Source organism: Tiliqua scincoides, chromosome 13, assembly GCF_035046505.1.
Source record: "Tiliqua scincoides isolate rTilSci1 chromosome 13, rTilSci1.hap2, whole genome shotgun sequence".
Taxonomy (NCBI): domain Eukaryota; kingdom Metazoa; phylum Chordata; class Lepidosauria; order Squamata; family Scincidae; genus Tiliqua; species Tiliqua scincoides.
This window is the reverse complement of record NC_089833.1, coordinates 5,407,820-5,416,404: the sequence shown is the minus strand read 5'-3', so window position 1 is coordinate 5,416,404 and position 8,585 is coordinate 5,407,820. Positions and strand designations below refer to the sequence as shown.

The 8,585-nt window shown below is 46.2% G+C and overlaps 1 pseudogene; it reads left to right on the top strand.

Moving 5' to 3' along the window:
• The first annotated feature begins 7,417 nt into the window (after positions 1-7,417).
• LOC136634168 (5S ribosomal RNA) lies at positions 7,418-7,533 on the top strand (annotated as a pseudogene).
• Positions 7,534-8,585: the final 1,052 nt, after the last annotated feature.

Sequence of the window (8,585 nt, the reverse complement as noted above, 5' to 3'; positions counted from 1 at the left end):
GAATGAATGAATGAAATTTGACTCTTATATGACTATAAGGATGCAAATCGTAAATTTAAAGAAGTACTTTTTTAGAAAAGTAAAAACAGAATGATTTATGGCTTTAAGCTGTTCCTCCACCACAGCTTTTAAAACTGGCATGGTACAAATCATTTTTTAAAAACTAGGAAGAAAGGAGTATGGGAAGGTGAAGCTTTTTGATCATGCAAGGAAGCCAGGCCATACTTCAAAGCACTTCATTGAATATCTCCTATATTTCAGCAGGTAGTAGGCAAGCAACATCAGGTCTGTCACAATTAGCTTTTGTAATGCGTTGCCCTCAGGAGATAAACGTTGGTTATGCTTTATATCATCCATCCATAGCCATTGATAATGAAGAAACTATGCCTGGCAATTTCTTCTGCTCAAGTATAAAAAGTGTCAACAATTAATCATACCCTAGTAAATTGCACTTGGATTCGTTTTCAGCAATTAGTTGAAATGTATTGTAATATTCTTTCCACAGCTGTCCGCAATGACTCTGACAAGCACTGAAACATGTTAACAGTGAGAACCCTCTCCAAGTTTTTCCCACTTGCAGCTTGCAACAACATGAGGCTGCCTCTTGTCATCCAAGTTTTTGCACAGAGGATTTGTCTCTACATTCCTCTGAAATATGTAGATTAAATGTTTAGAGCACATCTAAACATTTACATCTACAGATCGATGCAGTCGGTCATCAAGCTTGCAAACAGTCCAGCTGAAGCCTGAGTGCTGCCCAAGAAGGCCTAATTCTGACTCCCCTCTGGGTTGTTTTGTGGGAACCATTGCAACCTCCTTGCTTCTCTCCTGCAGGTACATCTTCAAAACTGGCCCACACAAGGAAGATTTTGGAAAGATGCTCCCTGTACTAGACCATTTTGGACAAGCACTGGCAGGTTAGGAGATAGAGAGAGATCAATTTTCTTCCCACTATGCTTCTGTCAAGAGCTTCTGTCAAGAGGTTCATACTGGCAGCTGAAGTTTGCATGGCCACAGTTCTTAACAGCAGAACTGGAGAGGAAATGAAGGGCCCAATCCTATCCAATTTTTCCAGTGCTGCTGCTTCCTGTGTTGGGGAAGCAAACACAGAGGCCTCCTCAAGGTATGGGAACATTTTCCCCTTACCTCAGGACTGCATTGCAGCTGCACCAATAATGGAAAGTTGGATAGGATTGGGCCCTAAGCCATCACCGCCTTCATCTTCTCATTCATAAGAACAGCCCCACTGGATCAGGCCGTAGGCGCATCTAGTTCAGCTTCCTGTATCTCACAGCAGCCCATCAAATGCCCCAGGGAGCACACCTGATAACAAGAGACCTGCATCCTGGTGCCCTCCCTTGCATCTGACATAGCCCATTTCTAAAATCAGGAGGTTGCACATACACATCATGATTTGTAACCCGTAATGGATTTTTCCTCCAGAAATTTGTCCAATCCACTTTTAAAGGCGTCTACCCTAACCCTTTCAAAGGCATCTAGGCCGGATGCCATCACCACATCCTGTGGCAATGAGTTCCACAGACCAACCACATGCTGAGTAAAGAAATATTTTATTTTGTCTGTCCTAACTCTCCAAAGGAAGTGGTGGGTGGACGCGGAGCATGGGGTACACCTGTATGTTTGCCATCTGCCCCAGCCCACTGCCCAATGTGAGTATTTCAGCAAGGCTCATGGCTGGGACACCTCTGTTTACAAACATGAATGTATAAAAGCTTCAATACATAAAAAAGCTACATCATGAAGGCTTCCTGGCTTGAGGTAACAAAGATACCAGCAACACAAAGAAGGGTATCCAACCTAAGGGTGTTCTCACCAACCCCATTGCCAAATTCAGTCAAGGATTTCATGCTAGGGAAGCCATTGGCCTCCAAAGATTGTCACAAGTTTTTTGTTGCACCCTTGGTAAGGTGCAAAACAACATCTAGGACAGTAGTGCCCAAACCCCGGCCCGGGAGCCACTTGCGGCCCTCGGGAGCTCCCAATCCGGCCCGCAGGGAGCCCCCAGACTCCAATGAGCCTCTGGCCCTCCAGAGACTTGCTGGAGCCTGTACTGGCCCGACGCAACTGCTCTCAGTGTGAGGACGACTATTGAACCTCTCATCTGAGCTATGGGACGAGGTCTCCCTCCACTACTTGGTGTTTCACATCTGTGATGCAGCAGCGGCAGCAAAGGAAAGGCCAGCCTTGCTTTGTGCAAGGCCTTTTATAGGCCTTGAGCTATTGCAAGACCTTCATTCATTCATACAAATTCATCTTTAATATATTCATTTATGTAAGCTTATGCAAATTTTAAATGTAAATTAATTCTTTTTTTACCCGGTCCCCCTGACACAGTGTCAGAGAGATGATGTGGCCCTCCTGCCAAAATGTTTGGACACCCCTGATCTAGAACTAGGAAAGAGCAATTAAGAGCCATCAAGTCACACATGCAGGTCCTTTGATGAGCTCACCACATATGAGATCCCAGAGGATTCTATAGGAGAAAAAGACCTAAAAAATACTGGGTCACTAGATGCTTGTGTGCTTTCATTCCCTCACATCCATCTGCCTTGTCACTACTACATTAGTTCTTTGGAACAGGTGATGCTGTATTAAGCCATCTCCATTCCAGTTGCAACCCAAGAACCATTACTCCTAACCAGCATACAGGACTGGTAACCACCACCACCCTATCCAACTTCCTTCCCCACTTCTCTCCTTGAGAAGAACCCCCTGTGCCAGTACAGGCTGGCAGCCAACCCTTAAGGGTCTCCTTGCAACACGCTCTCCTCCCTCCAGGAAAGTAGCTCCAGCTTTCTTGACCTGCTTCCCTCCTTGAGTCAGCTTATCCCTTGGACTTGCTTCAAAACCTTTTGTGAGGCCTCCCTGTGGGGGAGAGAAGGGCCCGCCCGGCCTTTCCAAGGGGGACCCCCTTGTGGAGGCCTCAGACTTGTTCCCCACAAGAAGGGGGGGTTGCGTCACCCGGTTCCCCTTCTTTGGGTTGGCAGCATTCGTTAGTCAGGAGCAGGGGCTGCTAGCAGCAGATCCTCCTGCCTGCTCTTCTGACTCCCAACTGCCTTGTCATCCCTGGCCTCCAGGTTTATGTAGGGCAGACCCCTCCCCTTTGGCCCCTCCCCTTCCCTCACAGGGATGGTACAAAAAGGGCCTGTATCTGGGACTGCCCTCCCCTGGGATTACCACAACTCCTCCCCTTCCTCTCTCTGTTTCCCTCCCACCTCCTCTCAGCTGGAGCTGCCAGGGTTGTTCCAGAGAGGGCTGGGAAGGCTGCTGCCTCTGCTCTGGTCTCTGCCTTTGGGGGGTGGGCTGGCCCTGCCCACCTGAGTCCTGTAGCTCTGCAGACGATGTCGGGAGGTCCAGCTGTGGGCCCCTGATGTCATAGCCAGGTGCCCTGCCAGGCAAGGCAGGTCCCAGCTGGCTGGGCAAGGGAGTGCTCCCCTTTTTCCCCAAGGTGGGAGAGGGGTGGCTGCCCAGCAGCCACATGGCCTGCGTCCTGTCTCCCCCCTCCCTCCTCCAAGGTAGAGGGAGAAGCGGGGGGTTCAGCTTGCAGTGTTCCTCTGCTGCACTTTGCAGCCTACAGGAGTGCCCAGGCAGCACATGGGGAGGTGGCCCCATGTTCCACCAGCTTCCTCTCTGATTCTCTGGCCCAGAAGCCTTCTCCCTGGGTAAGTTGGGGACCTGTGGGAGGAGAGAAACCCCGACACCTTTTCAGTCTTTTTATGCCCTGTTGTGGAACAAGAGAGGTCTTTTAGTCTCGGTATTCTAACCCTTCAACTCATGCACTGCAGTGCACCCCCAAGTAGCAGAAAGCAATTTGCAGCAGCACCCAGAGTGGAGATGACATCATTGCGTGACATCATCACGTCATTTCTCCCATCTTTATAACCCCAGAATACTTGCCAGCAGACACTACTGTAAAGAGTCTCTAGCAAGCGTTTGCTGGCAAGCAACATGGCCCTATGTGCACTCCAGAGTTCTAAAAGAATCTTGCTTGCTTGCTGGAGACACTTTAAAACTCTGGAGACACACATCTGGCTATGTTGCAGTCACACTGCATCCCCTTCTGACCTGGTATGCAGGGTGGACTGCCCCCCACTTGCTACACCACTGCCAATTCATAACTTTGGAACTATTTTTCTATGTCTCACATGCTATAAAATTGATGACAGGGTACAATCCTAACCCACTTTCCAGCACCGACATAAGGGCAATGCAGCTCCGAGGTAAGGGAACAAACATTCCCTTACTTTGAGGAGGCCTCCGTGAGTGACACCCAACTGCAGGATGCAGCACATGTCCCACTGGTACCGCTATGCCAGTGCTGGAAAGTTGGTTAGAATTTGAGTCTTAGCGCCTCTATCATTTTACTCCTCTGTGTATGTTATTTTAAACTACGGCTGTAATTTTGAGTCTCTTTCCTGCATCTGTAAAATTATCCCAACAGTAAAAGTTTGTTTGTTGCCCTTTCACCCCTCCCCCCTTCTTTCTTCTCTGCCAAACCTTTGAGCTCTAACATGGGCTGGTGTGCACGGTCCTAGCGCACAAAATATATTTCTGCCACATGCACATGTTAACTTACATCTGAAAAGCACACCCAGTAACAGATCCCTGCAATCAGAGTGTCTGCCACTGGTAGGGTAGAGGTGGAATAAAAATATTTTTAAAATACATAAGTTCATAAACTCCAACATCGTACATTAGTGTGCTCAAATAAGCACACACATTAAGGTAATATAACTTGTGCTGATAGACAACTTTGGTTTTTATTATTTGATTTGATTTGTATGAGAAGCAACTGTTACCTTGTAGATGCCCGATCTCATCTGAACTCGGAAGCTAAGCAGGGTCAGGCCTGGACGGGACGGGAGACCGCCTGGGAATACCAGGTGCTGTAGGCTTATACCATAGTCTTTCGAGACTGAAGGTTGCCAACCATCTCCCTATACTGAACACTATCTCCCGATCTTGTCTGATCTGGGAAGCTAAGCAGGGTCAGGCCTGGTTAGTACTTGGATGGGAGACCGCCTGGGAATACCGGGTGCTGTAGGCTTATACCATAGTCTTTCGAGACTGAAGGTTGCCAACCATTTATTTGATTTGTACCTCACCCCCTCCCCTCCGAAAAAGTCAGATACACTGAACATATAGTCTTTCCATTATTTCTTCACATGAGGTAGATTAGGTCTGTTATGGCTGCTGAGCTGGAAAAAGGAATTTTGGGAAAGGATGAATTGGGGGTATAAAATAATTTTAATCCAGCCTGAGCCAACAGCTAGTCATACAGGTTTTAAAAAGAGGCTTTGTATACTAGTTCACGTTAGACATCATTTGCTATGATTCAGATCAGAACATTACGTGTTTGACGAAAAGTAAAACTGTTATTTAAAATTGATGCTCACTTGAATGTTGAGTCATCAAAATAAACGTGTCAGCAATTCTAGACACAACTGAAACTGCTAAAATATTACTGATCTCATGTTGAAATAACCCTATTGCCTTCTGGAGCAATGCACTGCAGAAATCATTATGAATAATAAATACTTTTATAATAACACTTTTTATAAAAATACTTTTATAATAAATACAGCAACGTACGGAGAAAGGGCTGTAGAGCTCAGGGGTAAAGCACTCCCTTTGCCTGCAGAAAGTTGGGGCATCTCCAGATAACAGTTGCAAAAGTCATTTGTCTGAAACACTGGAGACCCACCGTCTGTCAGCAGACTCTATTAAGGCTGAACACTGTCCCCGCAGAAGAGGAACTAACATAAGAACAGCCCCACTGGATCAGGCCATAGGCCCATCTAGTCCAGCTTCCTGTATCTCACAGCGGCCCACCAGATGCCCCAGGGAGCACACCAGATAACAAGAGACCTGCATCCTGGTGCCCTCCCCTACATCTGGCATTCTGACTTAACCCATTTCTAAAATCAGGAGGTTGCGCATACACATCATGGCTTGTACCCCATAATGGATTTTTCCTCCAGAAACTTGTCCAATCCCCTTTTAAAGGCTTCTAGGCTAGACGCCAGCACCACATCATGTGGCAAGGAGTTCCACAGACCGACCACACGCTGAGTAAAGAAATATTTTCTTTTGTCTGTCCTAACCCGCCCAACACTCAATTTTAGTGGATGTCCCCTGGTTCTGGTATTATGTGAGAGTGTAAAGAGCATCTCCCTATCCATTCCCTATCCACTCTGTCCATTCCCTGCATAATTTTGTATGTCTCAATCATGTCCCCCCTCAAGCGTCTCTTTTCTAGGCTGAAGAGGCCCAAAAGCCGTAGCCTTTCCTCATAAGGAAGGTGCCCCAGCCCCGTAATCATCTTAGTCACTCTCTTTTGCACCATTTCCATTTCCATTTCCAAATTCTGAAGGGAGATATGGTTGTCTCTGATTCTGAGCAATTCTGACCATCAAAACAAGAATTTTGAAAAACTGGACCAAATTTATTAATTATTTAAATGCGTGTTATGTACAAGAAGAACTGAATGATCAGATACCACTATAATGCACTACCAACTGCACAGATGAAAGGTCGTTTCCAAAAGATGCCATAAAAAAAGAGCAACACTAATGTGACTGTCCTCTGACTGAAGTAGACGCACCATCACACATTTTCTTTTGCTGCCCAAGATACACAACTAGGAATAGATCCTTGAATAAGTGGTTGCAAAGGTATTCAATGTTCCCAGACTCTCCAAGACTGAAACTACTTTTAAGCAGTTTTTGTAAAGGATGCATTGTGTACATAGCCAATTTTTGTCTTAATGTGCTCTTAATTTCGAATTTATGGCTTATGGGCTGTTTAACCAAATAAACTTTGTATTTGTATAACTGCTATATTATAAGAACTTAAGAAATCTGGAAATTTTCCTGAAAAACTGGAATTTTTCATGTTTGGTTCTGGTCCTATATTTGATTTGATAGGCCTGAGATGGTGGGCGATACAGTACAGAAGTTGGGTATTAGACTATAGCAGTGGTTCCCAAACGTGCCTGGGTTAAAACACCTCCACGACCTCTTCTTCCCAGCTCAGCCAGGCAATGCTATCTTGGATCTGGTGAGATTGAAGGTGGTAGCACCCAAATCTCATGAGATTTTGCAAGATTCCCCAGGGGAAGCAGGTAGGAGGGACAATCAAGACATCCCCTGGCACCCTATGAGTGTGCTGTAATGCCCTAAGGCAGTGGTTCTCAAACTGATCTTGTCTGATCTTAGAAGCTAAGCAGAGTGAGGCCTGGTTAGTACTTGGATGGGAGACCGCCTGGGAATACCGGGTGCTGTAGGCTTATACCATAGTCTTTCCATGCCCGATCTCGTCTGATCTTGGAAGCTAAGCAGGGTCAGGCCTGGTTAGTACTTGGATGGGAGACCGCCTGGGAATACCGGGTGCTGTAGGCTTATACCATAGTCTTTCCATGCCCGATCTCATCTGATCTCGGAAGCTAAGCAGGGTCAGGCCTGGTTAGTACTTGGATGGGAGACCGCCTGGGAATACCGGGTGCTGTAGCCTTATACCATAGTCTTTTGAGACTGAAGGTTGCCAACCAACCAAGCCTCTGTGGCTATGACTGGGCAGCAGTGCTCCCTAAAAGAAGCAGGTTTTTTAACCCTTGATGCACATACCCAAATCTACCCTGTCAGTTTCACAAAACACCAAAAATTGAGTCATGACCCACTGGTGGGCCACGGACCAACAGTTTGAGAACCACTGCTCCTATGGCATCAGGACATATATTTTGGGATCCCCTGGACCAGGGGTGTCCAAAGTTTTTGGCAGGAGGGCCACATCATCTCTCTGACACCATGTTGGGGGCCGAATTAATTTACATTTCAAATTTGAATAAATTTACATAAATGAATATATTAAAGTTGAACTTATATGAATGAATGAAGGTCTTGCAGTAGTTCAAGGCCTATAAAAGGCCTTGCACAAAGCAAGGCTGCCCTTTCCTTTCCTGCTGCTACTGCATCACAGACGTGAAACAACAAGCAGTGGAAGGAGCCCTCATCCCACAGCTCACTCGAGAGGCCAAACAGTTGCCCTCACGCTGAGAGCAGTTGCATCGGGCCAGTGTGGGCTCCAACAAATCTCTGGAGGGCCAGAGGCTCATTGGAGGCTAGGGGCTCCCTGAGGGCCACATAGAGAGGCCTTGAGGGCCGCAAGTGGCCCCTGGGCCGGCACCCCTGCCCTGGACTATGGATACAACTCCTGCTGCTCAGTATCAAATTATTTTTTTCCCTCTTTTCTTATACTTTGTGTATTATGTGTATAAAATAAAATATTTTTTTCATATTTTCATATTGTGCATAGAAATTTTTGAAAGTATTGAGTTAGATGGACCAATGGTCTGGCTCAGTATAAGGAAACGTCATGTACTCCACTTAGACATTTAGAATGCCCACTGGGAAATTAAGCGGGGTATAAATTTATAAGTAAGTAAGTAAGTAAGTGTAAGTAAGTAAGTAAGTACTCCAAGGTCTTGTTTCAGTTTACTACAGGTTCTCTTAGTACAGAATGCCTTGGAAAATGTTGACACTTTTGAGATCTTGAGATAGTACCCC